Raw genomic sequence first — 17224 nt, forward strand, 5'->3', positions numbered from 1 at the left:
GTGGATCGAAATAACTTAAGATCATCCTGGAAATCCCAAAACTCCGTATTCAGAAACCTGTTGGATAAATAAAGACAATGGTCAAGCGTTAGTATGGTCACAAACGTAATATGGTACAATGTATTGTACTTGGGCAAACCAGAATGCTTACAGGTATGATCAATCCTGCACAAAATGACCGTAACAGAAGCTTGTGGGGTCGTAACCTTCGTAGGAAAGAAAAGGAACGTTACAACTACACGAACTTCTGTTATGGTCTCATTATGCAGGATTTATCACACCTGTAAGCATCAGGGTTCGTTTCAGCTTGATACACCTGCATGTTCACTTTACCTACACTGCGCAGAAATAGCTGGAGACCAAGCAAGGGAACCACGCCATAGCAGCCTTCCTGCACGTGTTGTGAGCAACTGACTGCACACATGTACTACTTGTGCCTCCTGCCAACACTGCACAAAATCACCTCAACAGAAACCACATGCATTCCAACAATATGCAGGAAAAACTGGACCACCGGGGCCTCTACACTAATGTCGTCGCAAACGTCTCAGGCAGTGTGCATGATTCCTACATCTTTTGCAAGCATCCCTGTCCTGGTCTCCAGACCAGTCCGACTCCCAGCGATGACTTCCCGACCCTGCACATCCAGACCTCAATGCTCACCTGCCGCCACCGACGTGTCTACAAGAGGGCCCACCACGTGCCAGAACAACCTCCTCAGCCGTCGCTGGATTCCGCAGCACAGGCCCCCAGCGCATCCTGCTGCATCGCGCCGAGGAGTCATGTCTGTACAGCCAGCTGCCTTTGGCATACAGGCGGTCCAGCCGAGCTCACAATTCAAATCAGGTCTTGATTGCCTGGATAGCGTATCGAGGCCACGCATCATCGCAGGCTGTAGACCCGCTCTGCTCTGCTGCCACTAACTCTGTGCACCTCAAGTTATCGTCACGTGGCAGGAGGCCAGTGTCCGGCATAGTGCTTTGGCTGCCACCAACTTTGTGCACCTCAAGTCATCGCGACTATGCGGGAGGCCTGTGTCGGTCAAACGGCGTCAGCTGCCACCAACATAATAAGCACACAGATACACCCAGATAGAGAGTGGAAATGGCATTGAGCACGTGCACCCGGGCCTTTTTATTGGTAGGGTAACATGTCCTGTGACGCCTCTGCTGCATGGGTGTGGTGTGGGTGTAAAGCAGCCGTGAGGGAGTGGCTGTGGCATGCTGACAACTAGACCTGTGATCAGAAGATCACTACAGGGAAGACCTGGTACATGTAGCATTGTAGTTCCCTCCCTGTAAGCGTAAGCAGAGTGGGCTGGCTGAAACGCGCATCGTTCATGACTTTACCAATATGGTGGTTTAAATCCGCACACCCACCAAGATAGCTACACGATGGGTGCGCGACTCCACTTTTTTCTCCCCCAAAAAATATATATTAATATTTAAGAAATAGAAGATAATATATTATTTTAATAACAAACAAAAAAATACAAAAACAATTTTTTAGATATTAAAGTTACAAAATATCACAAAAATGGCTAAATAACTGAAAAAAACATAGGTTTAATGAACATTATAATTCCAAATGAGCATTTAAAAAACCTTTGAAATTCACTGAAAAAGACATAGGTGTCAGGCACGTTATAGTTAGAAATTAGCATTTAAAAAACCTTAGAAATTCACAGAAAAAAACCATAGGTTTCAGGCACATTATAGTTAGTTGGACATTTCACTCGTACAAAACCAGAGATATTCCACCGTTATAGTTAGTTCAGCTAACTATAACTCACGCCCCTGCAATACACTGCTGATGATGTCACATATTACATCATTCATGACATGGTCAATGACATCACTGATGACATTTCAAATGACATCACTCATGACATCACTCATGACATCATCCACGTGAAAATCTAATGCACCACCTCACACTCTAATATAACCTTTGATACACCCACTGTAGAATACAGACTAATATTTTCTAAACAATCGACACAGCAATTCTAGTTACTACATACACACTCACTGATTCCTAGGTTTCCAAACATATCCACTCATTTACCCATACAATCATTCATAGATGCAGTGACTCATCAATACAACACTATCATAAGCACTCATACACCTATACAGACACTCACTCACTACCACTCATCCAGAGTTACCCACACACCTAGACAATTAAGCAAAGAATCAATCACACTTCCATTTACAGACCTATACAGTTATACACACACCACATCACTTATTCACACAGAAACTAATGCATACTTACTCTCTTCTACAATCACTGATAAAAGTAAACAATCCATACAGCCACTCTCACAATCACTGACTCTCACATATAGTCATTTATATACTTCAATTTTCACATACACTGCCTTTTACATATATAGTTACTTGGACATGTACCATTGAGACATCCATTCACTCACCAACACACCCATACACACACTTACCTATCCATACAGCTGTTTCCACATGCACTCTTGAACCCATACACACAGTGAATGAACCACTCACACATCTATGCACAAACTCACACACCCCCAACCCACCCACACAAACACTCAGGCACCCATACAGATATTCACGCAACCAATAAATAACCCATAAAGACACTCATGTAGCTACTCACCAACCCATGCAGCAGCTTACACATCAACAGACAGACTGATACAGACATTCACACAGTTTAGTCACTAACCCATGCAATCAGTAAGACACAATTAATCACTCACTTATACAGTCAGTCACATACCTATTGAATCCGCCACCCAGACACTTTTACACCCACTCATTCTTCAATACACCTTGGCATATATATAATACATATTTAAACTTTAAAGAAAAACACAGTCACTGGATGATGTCATCAGTGATGTCATTTGAGATGTCATCAGTGATGTCACTGACCATGTCATGAATGATGTAATATGTGACATCATCAGCAGTGTATTGCAGGGGCGCGAGTTATAGTTAGCTGAACTAACTATAACAGGGGAATTTCTCTGGTTTTGTACGAGTGAAATGTACAACTAACTATAACGTGCCTGAAATCTGTTTTTTTCTGTGAATATATATATCTATATATATTACCTACTGGCGGTCGCCAGTAGGTAGTTATAGTTAGGACCCTGTTTCCATAGGAAAACCGCAACATTCTATTTTGAATAACTTTGGCGCCGGTCAACGAATCCTCGCGAAATTTTCAAAATAGGTGGGGCGCTGCGCTCCGCTCCTACCCTGAAAGTCTCGGGGGGATTCGTCAAGCGGGGGCTGAGATAAAAGGGGGGTCCCAAAACGCGTTTTTCCCATGCATTTTTCCATAGGACCTTTAGACACAGCTACAGCCCGAACGGCTGAACAGAGTTCCTTGAAATTTGGCAGAGAGGTAGTCTACAGGTCAAGGAAGTGCCTTTTGTAGGTTTGGTGTAAATCTGTTCAGTAGATTCTGAGAAAATAGCCTTTAAATCAATATATATATCTGAGCCAGCTTACGGTGCGCTTACCGTACGCGTACGGTGACGTGCGCGAGCGCGATTCTGATTGGCTGTTACATCTTAGTAAACATTCGAATCGGTCGAAACCAGGAAGCGGCGGCCGCCATTTTCTCTCTCGCACTCTGAGTGGGGATTAAAAAACAAAGGACCAAAAGATGTAAAGGGGCTGTTTAGACAGCTCCTAAGCACCTAGCCATGTTGGGGGAGTCCCCAAAGATCCCCCAAGCCAAAAACGGAATTTTAATTTTTTCGATAATTTCGCCGATTACGCTTACCGTACGCGTACGGTAAAAAATTTTTTTTTTTTTAAATTAGCCATACTCTCCCCACCCCATGGCATATCACAGCTGTGAAAAATTAAAATATTACCTTTCACAACGAAGCGCATCATATGTCCTCCATGTGCGCACGGTGCGCCAAGCGCATCGTGCGTACATGGCCCATCTAGCGTAACGTGGGCATGCGGTGCGCGTAGCGCACCGCGTGCCCACCGTGCGTGCACGGCACTAACTGCGTAAAGTGGGCGCGCGCACGGTGCGCTTCGCGCACCGTGCGCGCACGGAACGAACTGCGTTAAGTGGGCGCGCACGCCACGAATGGGCGCGCACGCCGCGAAGCGCATCGTGCGTACATGGCCCATCTAGCGTAACGTGGGCACGCGGTGCACGTAGCGCACCGCGTGCCCACTGTGCGTGCACGGCACTAACTGCGTAAAGTGGGCGCGCGGTGTGCGAAGCGCACCGTGCGCGCACGGAACGAACTGCGTTAAGTGGGCGCGCACGCCAAGAATGGCGTAAAGTAACTTAGCATTTAAAAAACCGTACAAATTCACTGAAAAAACCATAGGTTTCACACACGTTATAGTTAGGAATTAGCATTTAAAAAACCTTGCAAATTCACTGAAAAAACCATAGGTTTCACACATGTTATAGTTAGCGGAAATTTTACTGATAAAAAACCAATGAAATTCCCCCGTTATAGTTAGTGCAGGCAACTATAACTCACGCGACCGCAATCTTCTGCTGATGACATATGTGTCTTTATGAAAAAAAAATATTTGTAATATATGTATAGCTAAAAATTTATGGAAGAAGACATGGGCAAATAAGTGTCTAAATAGAGTATTAGCATCAGCAGAGGATTGCGGTCGCGTGAGTTATAGTTGCCTGCACTAACTATAACTGGGGAATTTCATTGGTTTTTTATCAGTAAAATTTCCGCTAACTATAACATGTGTGACACCTATGGTTTTTTCAGTGAATATATATATATATATAGAGAGAGAGAGAGAGAGAAAGAGAGAGGGAGGAGAGAGGAGAGTGGAGGGAGAGAGAGAGATTGAGAGAGAGAGAAGGAGACAGAGAATTAGGAACTCACAGCACTCCTACCCAATATTGGCTACATTTCCAGTGACATAATACCCTGCTGGAAAATCGTTTATGTATTTGATCATTGGCTACAAATCCACGTGTGAAATCAATTATTTCAACAGAAATTCCTTGGGTGAACTTATTGACAAACTACTGCTCTCGGAGACACGCAAGTATGGCGGCTTTCCATCCACCATCGCACTGAAGGATGATAACCTGTTTGCAGTGGAAAGTTTATGTCTACCAACAAACCTCTATATCAGGCACTAGGCGTACAGATTAAGTCCTATTTTTTTCACCCTTACTATTCCTCACTTTATGCAGAATTAAATATACAGATGCTAAACAGGTTTTGGGTCACTGTAACTCTTTTAGTGCCTGCACATTGTCTTAAAGTGTTTCTGTTTTTGGGATAACCGAACCTCCTACTTATGTGTCACATTAATTTAAATTAGGCACATTTTGAGTTGGCCGAGTTGCTGTTCCTCCCTTGAAGTATTATCTGTGTGGGCAGTTGATGTGTGAGTCATAAAGCAACATTTCCATTTCAAAATGAGACAAGCAGGCACAGAAACTATTTTTCTCCTGCTGAATATGAGTTCATATTATCTCTACTTCTAGAGTTAAGTTTTGATTTTAACTGTACCATTCCATGCCCATAACAAGATATACCAAAACAAGGCAAGGATGGTGATGTAAATAGCTAGGAAATATAATAGGCGATGACAAACAGCAAATCAATCTTAAGCTGATATTTGACAGACCATGTTAGGAGTGTATTACTGACTAAATGAAGTATTGATATGTGCAGGTGCACACTGTAGGATGCCGTGCTGCATTTCCTCCCCCATGATAATGATTGGAACATCACTCCTACATATTTCTGACAAATGAAGTAAAGCGCGAGCTGGTAAATAAGCAACCATAAGGAGACACATGGACGAATGACTGGTTGCAAAAATACTGGTTGCTAGTTAGGACCGGTATTTTTGTGATCAGTAAATAATTTTACCAACCTATCTATGCACTAATAGGTTTGCAATTCAACCAACCGTTTGAATATTAATGAGTTAGGTTGCAATTTGCAAATCACTAGGTCTGGAGGTCATCCCAAGGGTGGTTGCCTGATAGGGGCGTCAGGGCACCACGTCCGTGATCGACTTTAAACATAAAAAAAATAAAGCATCCTGTTTTCTTTACAGGAAGGATGGCAGTGCATATAAAGAAAGGGTATTTTCTTTGTTTGTTTGAGAGATGTCACTGGTTCCCATGGGCCAATTTCTAGTCCCCCCAAGACCTTTTTACTTCTTAAAAGGAGCTGCTAACTCGTTCCCTTTTGCCAATGGGTTACCTCTTCCTTTGAGGGCTTGGTAACTTTTCAATGTTTTGGGACTGGATTTCAGTGGCAAACCATTGATATATAGTATTTGGAAAGTATACCTACAGCACGCCCCTTCCAGATAATAATTGGTGTCCATTCGCAATTTCATTTTAGGAATCAGATAAACGTGATGAGATTAGATCGTCTGAAAAAGCATTTTTTACATTTGTAAACAGACGAATTGGAGAATTTGAAACAGCAAAAATGCTTAGTACATTTCTATCTGAGCCACCCAAACCTTTGACTCAAATATTGAAGCTTAGAGGACGTTTCAGGATGTTTCCACCCTAAATGCACCTTTTTTGAGGTATGTTTGTGTATGAATTTAAGGGGTTTCGTCTTTTGAGAGTAAATATTCACATACCCTAATTCTGGAAGTCAGTCTTTGCTATTGTTATCACATCTGACACTTTTTTTGTGCACCTAAATGCTGCTTAGGTTAGAAGTCAGACTTTAAAAGACCACCGGAATAGCACATGGTATGAGATATGTTCTGGCTTTGAATACCATCGAAGTTTATCTCTCAAGCCAAAGCAGCAAATGATAAATTAAGCTTTCCTTCCCTACCTATCAAAGTTACAGTTTGAGGAAGAGCAGTACAAGCGCTTGTTTAGACTTAGTTGAGGATCCGAACACCACCTCTAAAGTAATTTATCATATAACTTCTTGGAACAAAATACACACCTGAAAAGTACCATGACAAACTTTCAGGCTGTCAAAAATACATCCTGATGATACCTTCAGTTAAGGCCTGGTACCATATTGCTAAATTTTGATGGTATTTTTGGTTGGAGAACTCGTAGTGCTTCTGTGTGAAGATACAGATGTGACTTGTGCTGGACAAGCTGGAGTCTCTTGATAAGTTAGGATATTGATCCTTTTAAGAACAGTCATTAAAGCTCATTCTCATGGAAGGAAATGTAGTCAATTGTATTCAAGTCTGATGACAAACCAAGCAGTTCTGGAGACTGGGGTCATCAGTGTTGGTGATCAGTAGTGCGCCGCTACCTTCTGAATTGTGCCAGGCTATGTGCTGCACTGTGTCCTAATATCAACATGGCAATCTTGACTTTGGGATTTATTCTTGATCTGTTCATTCCAATGAGTACAGATTTCCTTTTTGATGACCTTGTGCCAGATTGGCAGGCTCATCTTGTGGATTCTCAGGAAGAATTCATGGGTGAGAAAAACATTGACTACATTGAGCGGTGTTTTGAGGGGGCTCCCCTTTGACAGGCTTCCTTATGGTTTGATACATTGCTTAGTGACCCTGAAAATTTCTCTTCAATTATTTGAGACAGCACTAATGATGCAGAGTAGTTTCTGAAGACTAGAAAGTAGGGCCACGTTGGTAATATTGGAAGTAAGCTATCTGGAATACACTATCTTACGGCAAAGACTCATTGAAATTACCTCTTTACGGGTGAGGACATTATATTTTAAGACAGTTTGATGGTCAAGGACAGTGATACCAAGTGGACCCTCGCTACACCACTGATTAGCAGGTTTTCAGGCTGAAGACCACTAGCCCTTAGTCTTTGGAGGGTGTTGTGAATGCGATGTTCATTCAGACTCCCCTTGTTTTGCTGCAACCACTACACATTACCGGTCACAGGCATTGGTGGAAAGAGGAAAGCAGAAAAGGGACCTATTTTAATGGGTTGTAATGCCTCAGGATCTAACTGGGCATCAGGTTCTGTTGTGAATTTTCTGGGGAACTTGTAATGTGAGACTCTGGGGTGTGAACATTGATGAAACTATGGATCTCAGTAAATGAATCAAATAGTGCTAGACTACAACATTCGTGGGGACAGACAATTTTACAGGGACACTTGCAATGACCTATAGAATAACAGTACTTGCTTAATGTAGTAGGAAGTTCAGGCTTTTACACTATACACTGCAGGGGCACGCCTTAAGCTGTTTATATTTACCAGTAAAGTTGCCTTCCTGTTTGTGAATCTTGAAACGGCTGTAGTACACATCCCCATGGAAGCTCACCACACTTGACGTAATAGGGTGCCCTTCACACAGCTTCATTTTTAGGTTCCTATAGTCCCACTGACAGTTTTTTGTGACAGGCAGCAGAACCCTCCTTTTCAGGACATTCTGCAACTTCCGGCCACTGGTGGAGAGAGTTATAAGCAACCTTCTTTGGCAGGACCTAAATCCCTTGGCAGCAGAAAGTTGGCACAATCAGCCCTATAGAAAATTCAGGCAAAAAAGGAAAAGGAAAAGCTAAAATTCTTCAGAGCAGCAGCTGGCAAGGGAATGTTCTTTCCTCTTCAGGTCCACTCAAGTTATGTCCTTAGAGTTGGTAAAGCAGGACTTTTTAAAGGGTAATGGGGAAGCACTTGGCCAAGAGGCCTTAGCCATCTGCAATACAATTCCCTGTATTTCCAGTATTTCAGCAATGTGGTACATCTGCTTTGGCAAGAATGTACCACGTGACAAAACAAAAACTCTATGCCAGAGTTTGTTGCACCAAAAGATGAGATGGTGGGTGCCCCCTCAATAGGGTGGAGCTCCCCCCTGTCTGTCATCTACACCACTGCCCCCTCCATTCAGTCTGCTAAGCTTCAAAATAAATCTCTACTGAGCCACCACTTGGCCCAAGTCTCCTGTCAAACTTGGCTACAGTGAGACTTGGAGATCCTGTGCCCTGCATAGAAAAGGAGCAAGATGGATACACTATTAGTATGATGCTTCTGTGTTCTTATGTGTACACTTTCCTAATACACATACACATACAATGAACTCTCATTTTGTATACACATGCATCCCCTGCAATAAGTAAGATCTCTGAGGTTGCGAACTGTAAACATCTCACGCACCCAAGTATTTTACCCTTATTTCAGCTCCTTTGTGTAGCACTTCTAGTACTCTATTTCATCTTTCACAATATTTGCAGATAAAAATATAATATTCTTTTGACAATTTGTTGTTTGGATTTTGATTAGTTGTGAACACAATTAATTTCCGGCTCGTTTGATAAGGTAGACAGATAAACATGTCTTTGTTGAAGAGGAAATGTAGCTATCCACTCCATGAATAACAAAAAATAGAGGTTTAAAAAGTATAATCCCCAACGATAATGTAGAAATTGGATCACTCCCCTCTTTTCTTCATACAGTATTCTTTGCAGTTGAGGTGTGCCTGTACCTAGTTGCTCCAAAGCCAACATGTAGAAGGCTTCTTTTAAGTTTAGTCTCTCTCTCTCCCTCCATGTCTCTGCTTCCTTTATGAGTAGAGGGGTCCCCAGACTTCGTTTTTCTCCTGACAGACCTCCTGGTCCGGAAAGATTGCAAGGCACCCTGATGCAGAGCTGCTGAGTTTCATTAAGTATAGCTGGAAAGATATGTTTTGCACTATATTGATGACAAAACAGAAATTAATGATGGCTGCTGCTGTCTAGTGTGTCATGGTATTGAGTGGCAGTGACTCGATTGTCAAGTGAGGGTGCTGAGCAAGTCTTCTGTATGCTCTGGTAACTCAGTGGCTGCTCATCAGCAGGGGTGTTAGGGGATGCTCCACAAACTGTGAGCTGCAAATATCGATATTAGCCTCTGACCACACTGGTCTGAATTTCATTTAGAATTGTTTATGAAAAACGTCATAATTCTTTTTTCAACCCTGCCAGCGTACAGGTCAGCCTTCTGCATGCTCCTGACGACAGGCAGCGGAAGAGGGAAACAGAGTAGGCTTAAGCCATGATCCTGTGGCAAAGTGCTCCTTGAGAATACAGTTCTTTTCAAATAGATATCAGGATTCAAGGTGTGTGAGGGCAAACCTAAACTATGTCCACACACAAAGGCATCATTAATATTTTTAGTAGGCATACTACACATGCCTCAGGCAACACGGCATATCTGCTAAAATGGAGTTGGGAGTGTGCCAATCAGTTATCCCTGTGCTCAATGAGAATCCAAACAGAGCAGCTGGGGCAGGATCCCAAGCAAGTCAGTCCTACTGAGCTTCTTTCAGGGCTGTGACTCCAGCTGGGAAGGGGATCAGGCACAGATCTTCCTCCTGTTCACGCAGCTGTTCTGTCTGGCTACTCATTTGCAACACTGGAAGACATGCCCTGTTGGTTCCTATATTTGGCTGCCTTTTCTCCCCTGCTGTTGACATGGTGGAACCACTAGCTGAGAAATCAAGTTAAATAGGAAAAATCCAGTGTTGATGTGTGCACGTGTGATGGCAAAGGAGTTTGTGAATGTGATTGTGTCTGTATGAGAGAAAATGAGTGAGAATCAATGAGAGTATCTGTGAGTGAGTGTGATTGTGTGTTGGAAGGAATCAATGAAAAAAAGAAACAGTGTGTTTGTGTGTGTCTTAGTGAGTTTATGAGTGTAAGTGTATTTGTATAAGCGAATGGAAGTAACTATGAGTGTGAATGAGTGAGTGAGAGTAAGAGAGAATGAGAGTGAGTGACAACTGTCAGAAATTGGGTTACAGGTTTGGGCGGTGGCGTTGCTCCTGCCAACTTAATAAACATAATCTGGTTACGATAAAACACAGTTCTTAGAAACTCTCTGTTCAACCCCTAGTAGCTATGGCAAAACCACCTGGTAAATCCACAGAGAAATGTATGTTCGGTTCAAGCAATATGAACAACTTGAAAGTCAGGAAAAGAACACAATACATTTCCCAAACCAATTTAGAAAAGTAGGAAAAACGTCAACATGCAAATAGACATACACATAAAAACTAGGGGAACTGCAGATTGAGGGGCCAATTCAACAAACTGCATTTTCTAATACATTTAGTAGTACTATAATTGTACTACTCAAGTACTACAAATTGCTATTCACTAACCTGTGTGTGAGGTCTTCATCCCTGCCTCTCCTGTCTTTTCTGTGCGTACATCTCCATCCCAGTTCTCTGCATAAGTAAACCCAGATTTTATGGAACAATTTTGTTTATTGATAGAGGTCCTTAGCTTCAGTATCGCAGCGGCCAGCAGTTTGTCATGAAAACTAGAAAAGTGAAGACTAAACAGATCCAAACAAAACTACAGAATCAAAACATAATTTATTCTTCCTTCTCCTCAAAAGGGATGATCCCTGAAGGATCGAAAAGGGAACCCACTCCTTTACATCCTAACTCTCGCCAGTGGGCGAAAACCTCTGACGCGCATCCCGGGGGTAAAACAGGGTTTTTGATAGTCGGTGACATTGTGGAGGGGAACGATGTCAGCCGTTTACAGAGGGCAACGCTGTCCCAGACTTCCATCGTTGCTACCGTCACCGGCGACGAGTACAACCCCCAGGCTCTGAATTTACGAGGGAGCCAGGCCTCCCGCAAAATGTTGACATCCGCTACTGTCTGGTTCATAAAGGACCAGTGCTTTTCAGAGAGGGGCCTATTCCATTCCACCAAGTAGCGGAGGTTCGTGGCTTGGTAATACCGGCTGATCAGGGGGAGCCCCAGGCCACCTTCACCCTTTGGCCACGTTAGTTGGCTGACTGGAAAGCGTGACCTCTTCTCACCCCATCCAAACTTCTTGATATTGAGTTGTAGTGAGCGCAGCGCTGCAGGAGGGGTGACCAGCGGGACCGTTTGAAAAATGTAAAGTATAAGCGGCAATACCGTCATTTTGACAGCTGCAATGCACCCCGACAAAGCCAGCCGTAGTCGACTCCATGCCGCTAGTGATTTATTTATCTGGTCTAGGAGTGCCCTGTAGTTTATCGCCTGTTTCTTCGCTACCGTGGGAGAAAGCTGCATGTCCATATGCGGCATGGTGTCTGTCGACCAGGTCAAGAGGAGCTAGGCACGTAGAGCCACCTCATGGGGAGGGTTGACCGACAGGTTTGAGACCTGGGACTTTGGCAGGTTTACTTTAAACCCTGATGTCACCGAAGTGCAGCAACTCCTCCAGCAGGTTCGGCGGGGAGTTCATCGTGTCCGCAAACAAAAGGATCCCATCATCGGCATACATACTGATAGTATGCGTGTCTGCGCCAAACCAAATGTCTGTAATCTGCGGGTTGCCCTTAATGCGCTGTGCCAGGGGCTCCATGTAGAGTTCAAAGAAAAGTGGGGAGAGGGGACATCCCTGGCGGGTGCCGCGCATTATTGGAAACGGAGCTGAGGACGTCCCGTTTACTCTGACGAACGCTCTGGGGGTACTGTGGATACATCCTATCCACCTATGAAATATCTCTCCGAACCCGAAATGGTGTAGCGTTTCGAACAGGTATGGCCACTAAACGCGATCAAACACTATCTCTGCATCGATGGACAGGAACAGCACCTCCTTTCGAGATCTCTTTGTGATGTCCAGGAGGTGTAACAACCTTTTAGTATTGTCTCCTCCTTGATAAGGGTGAAGCCAGACTAATCCTGGTGACAAGTCCCACCATGATATGATACAGATGAGAGGCCAGGACATTAGCGAAGATCTTGACATCAATGTTAGGAAGGGAGATGAGTCTACATGACCTACAGTTCTTACAGTCTTTTCCTGGCTTCAGTACTACAGACACCGACACCTGCATCATTGAGCCTGTCAACGTCCTTGAGTCGCAAAAAGAATTAAAAAGTTGGGTGGGAGGGGAGCAAGCTCCTGACAAAAGTATTTATAGAATTGGGCCGGGAAGCTGTCTGGCCCGGTGCCTTCGCAGGCTTAAGACAGGCAATGGGCGCGACCACCTGCTCAATCTGTATCGGCTGATCCATTTGGACGCAATCAGCACCTGCAAGCACGTCAATGGGACTCCTCGCAGGTAGGGACTCGAGTCGCCCTGAGGGCCCTCCGAATCGGAATACAAAGCCTGGAAAAAGCCCTCGAAAATTAATGTGATTTCCTCATCTGTTTGCACCTCCACCCTCGAGGCATGTCTAATATAGCTGACGGAACCCGATGGAGTCTTAGCACCAAGCCTGTGCACGAGCTTGCGTCCACAGCGGTCACTACTTAGGAAGAATGTGTGCTTGAGCCAGAGAAGGGCATACTCTGCCCTGTCCAGTTCCAGGCGTTTCAAAAGTAGTCTCTTTAGGTCCAGGTCTCACCAGACCCTAGGGGCCCGTGCTTTTTTTAATGGTTTCTAGCTCCGTGACCGCCTGCCCCAGCGGCTAACATTTCTCACGTTGCACCCGGTTCTCTGCCGCCAATATAGTGGTGAATGTGCCTCTCACCACCAGCTTCAGTGCTTCCCACACCGAAGCTAAGGGGGTGTCCTCCATGACGTTGATGCGCAGGGAATCTTGCAGCACCTTATACATTGCCAAAATCGTGATAGGGGACTGCAGCAACTCGTCGCATAGCTGCCACTGGGAGGCAATGTACGGGGAGTCACCTGCCCGCAACGTCAGCAAGATCATGGCATGGTCCAAAACAGAACGTGGTTCTAGGCTTGTTTCTCCCACCCGAGTAATAAGCAAAGGGGTCGCTAGGAAATGGTCAATGCACACGTATGACTTGTGTGCTGCCGAGTAAAAGGAAAAGTCTCTTAATGAAGGGTGCAGCTGGCGCCAATATTGCATAGCCCCACCTTCGCAAGCCACCGTAAGCCGCCTGCATGTGAACGCTCCAGTTTGTGGGGAGCGCTGACTGAAGCGGTCTGAGACCCCCCATGACTATGTTAAGATCCCCCCACGAACACTGCTGAGTCCGGGGTAGCAAGTACAGTTTTAAACTCGTTCAGGATAAAGGATTCTTGCCGTTCATTTGGGGGTGTAGATATTAGCCAGGGTGAAGGTCAAGTGGCCTCATTGTATGCGGACTGCCAGGAGATGCCCCTTTGTCTCGCCAACCAAGACGATCAGTTTACCGTTAAACTTCTGTTCTAGTAGGATAGCTATCCCATTCTTCTTCGTGGGGCCCGATTACCACAGTTGCCGGGAGAAAACATGCGAATGGTGTCTTTGAGGAGCAGGTGTGTCTCTTGTAGTAAGCATATGTCCTCACTAAGAGGGACAGAATAGCAGTGTGCTTGATTGGATTGTTTAACCCCCGTGCATTAAGACTAAGCATCTTTAGCTCCTTAGACATAGCCTATGGAGGGAGCAACACGTGCAGGGCACTTCAGGTGCGGGCCTAGTGAAGGGAGAATTCCTGCCAGGTAGCTGAAGATTGCGTTAGGTTGTCTGCAGTGGTGTGTCATGAGTAACTGGTGCAGAGCAGTGAAAAGAAAAAACAAAACCCCAATAAAAAAAAAATCATGAACAAACACTTGAACAAGGGGTGACATCAGTCCGTCACAATAGTCACACTCGTACGGGATGTTGGCCTGTCGGGAAATTCAAAGGCGTCTCGAACCCCACTGCAGTGGGACCCCTGTTCCCAGCTGGGGAGGCCACAGTGAAGTAGCAGTGCGGTTGATACACCTCTCAAAGTCCATCGTCCTAAAGTCATCCTGCCTGTCAATTGTGGGAAATTCAGGGAGTTTCCTGCAATGCTGAGGAGTCAGATAAGGTGGTGAATATCACTTGCCTTTCTTTAGCCATGGTGGCCTTGTCTGGTTTGTGTCTCCCGGAGGATTTCCCTACTCTTCGCCTGCGGTGCTTTTTCTGTTGTTGATCGTCCTTGGTCTCCGGTCCTGCCTCCGCATCTGCCTCCTCCTTAAGGCCCACCACTTCAAGAGCTTCTTTAAGGGACCTCAACTGTTGTAATCTGCCCTCATGCCAAAAGATGAGGCAGAAGGGGTGCTCCCATGAGTATGAAATCCCTTTCTCCCTGAGGTGCGTCATGACAGGGCAGAATTCTCTACACTTATGAAGGGTGATCACTGACAGATCCTGGTAAAATGTTGGGTGTGTCCTCTAAATTGAATTGGGTGGGACTCTCTAGCTCAGCGAAGGGTCGTTTCCTTAATTTGAAACTCATGTGCACACACCAGTATATCCGCAGGAGGGGCGTTGCTGGTTCGGGGCAGGCCGACACTATGTACTCAATCCATTTAGATTTCAGGTTATGTTATGTTAATTGTAGATTATAAAGCGTGTATTCACCTGCAGGTCTCTTAGCGCTTGTAGAGAAAGCTCAGGTAGCTACTGATATCCCAGAAACACACCAAGCCAGTGTATTAGACTATAGCCAGGGCTTCCCTAAACAAATAAGTCTTGAGACTCTTCCTAAAGAAGAGGAGGGCGGGTTCCTTATGAAGGATCTCTGGTAATTCATTCCAGATTTTGGGAATTAAAACAGAGATCGCTCTGCCACCTTTCAATGCCATTTCGGCACGTGAGGGGGCCAAAAATCCTGCCATGGACGATCGCAGTGTGCGTCCCAGAGCATATTTCATCAGATGCTCCTTAAAATAGCCCGGCACCTGGCCAAAGATGGCTTTATGGGCGATGCAAGGCCCTTAAACTTGGCTCTCTGTTTGACCGGGAGCCAATGCAGCTTAAGCATCAAAGGGGTGCCATGAGCCCATCTGGGGAGCCTAAAAATCAACCTAGCTGTATTGTTCATGATCACCTGCATCCTACTGATTAGTTTCTCGATGTACCCCAAGATATGGCAAAACAGGGCCCCAACATAGCCCCTCAGGTCATCTCCTTCCACCTGGGCCGAAACCCCCTTGGATCCAAACGTTGTTTCGATGCGATCGATTTTCGAAGTCCTCTGTATGCGCTTGTAATTCCACTTTCTGCTCTTTTAACCGAAGGATCTCCTGTTGCAGCATATCTAGTTCTTCATCCCTTCCGGTTTCACGATCCTCCAGTGCAGCCACTCAATCCCCCACCTCCTCTAGGTCCTAATGCACTACTTTCATAGCCGGACCATCTGCCTCCTCCTCGCCTTCTTTGTGGTCCATTTTGAGGGAGGTGGGCTTAAGCGTCTCCCCAGCCGCTGCTGGCTTAACAAGCATGCCTTTTAGAGATCAATCCATCTTGGAGCACACAGAGGACATGATGGGCACCACCGACAAACCCACCAGGTACTGGTACTGCAGGGATCTTGCAGCACTCACTGAAGTAATTCCCCCAGCTGCAAAAGCGCTTTAAATAGGTTCTTCACCAGTCATGCACTCCAAGGGGACCACAGAGAACATTTTAGGATGATGTGGTTAGTTTGGAGGCCTTGTGTTCATTCAGAGGCACCATGGTGCTATTCCCTAGCGTATTGAACAATGCCTCTGAGCAAGGCAGAGCCACAGCTCATCCTGTGCCCTACTCCCACCACTCTGCAGGAATTGTCGCACACCAGTCCATTTGAGCAATAAAGCACGGCTGAGTCATAACCTTCTGCGATTGGGCTCTCCTGCTTCTGCGCTCAGCTGTCTGCCAGCCTCCTGTGTTCTATTAGGCTCTCCCTTCGGCAGGCTCCCTAGGCAAGGCTCAGTCCCCTCTTCCTGTGCTCACTGCTCTGCCTACTAATGTTGCCTCACCAGGGGCCCACTTGTCATTGACCTTTATTCCTGTCACCTCAGTCTGAGCCCAGAATGTTGGTACGGCTATCCTCCATCATTTCACATTCTCAGTCTTGCCTAATGCGTAGGACCCCTGTGTGCGGGAGAAGGGGGATGCTCGGCCTCACTGTCCTCCCCTCTCCCTCTTAGCATATGGCAGTGGCACAGCCTACCTTTCTAATAAGTGCCGCGGCAGCCAAAAACAGGCCCTTCTCCTTCCAGGCACTGCTCTTCCACCTGAGGCCCGCTCACACCCACCTCAGCGGCTAGGCCCGTTCACCAACTCTTCGGGGCTCGGGCTGCCACTGATGCTCTCCTGCAGAGATGCCTCTTGCTTCTATCAGGCCCAGATTCAGCTACGGGGCCCTCCACCAGGTGCCCCCATCTGCATCAGTGCCACACCCAGTGGCGGCTGGTGACATTTGAAAGTCGTGGGGCGTAAAACAATTGTGGTACAGCACTGTAGCTAGCGAGCGAGCGTAGCGAGCGAGCCTGAACCCCCTACTGGGGGTTATGGGAGAATTTTGCCCCCTAGAAAATTTTGAAAAAAGAGTGGGCAAATGGTGCATTTTCAAGCAAATTTGAGAAAGCAGGAAGGCTAACA

This window comes from Triturus cristatus, chromosome 3_1, assembly GCF_964204655.1.
Source record: "Triturus cristatus chromosome 3_1, aTriCri1.1, whole genome shotgun sequence".
Lineage (NCBI taxonomy): Eukaryota > Metazoa > Chordata > Amphibia > Caudata > Salamandridae > Triturus > Triturus cristatus.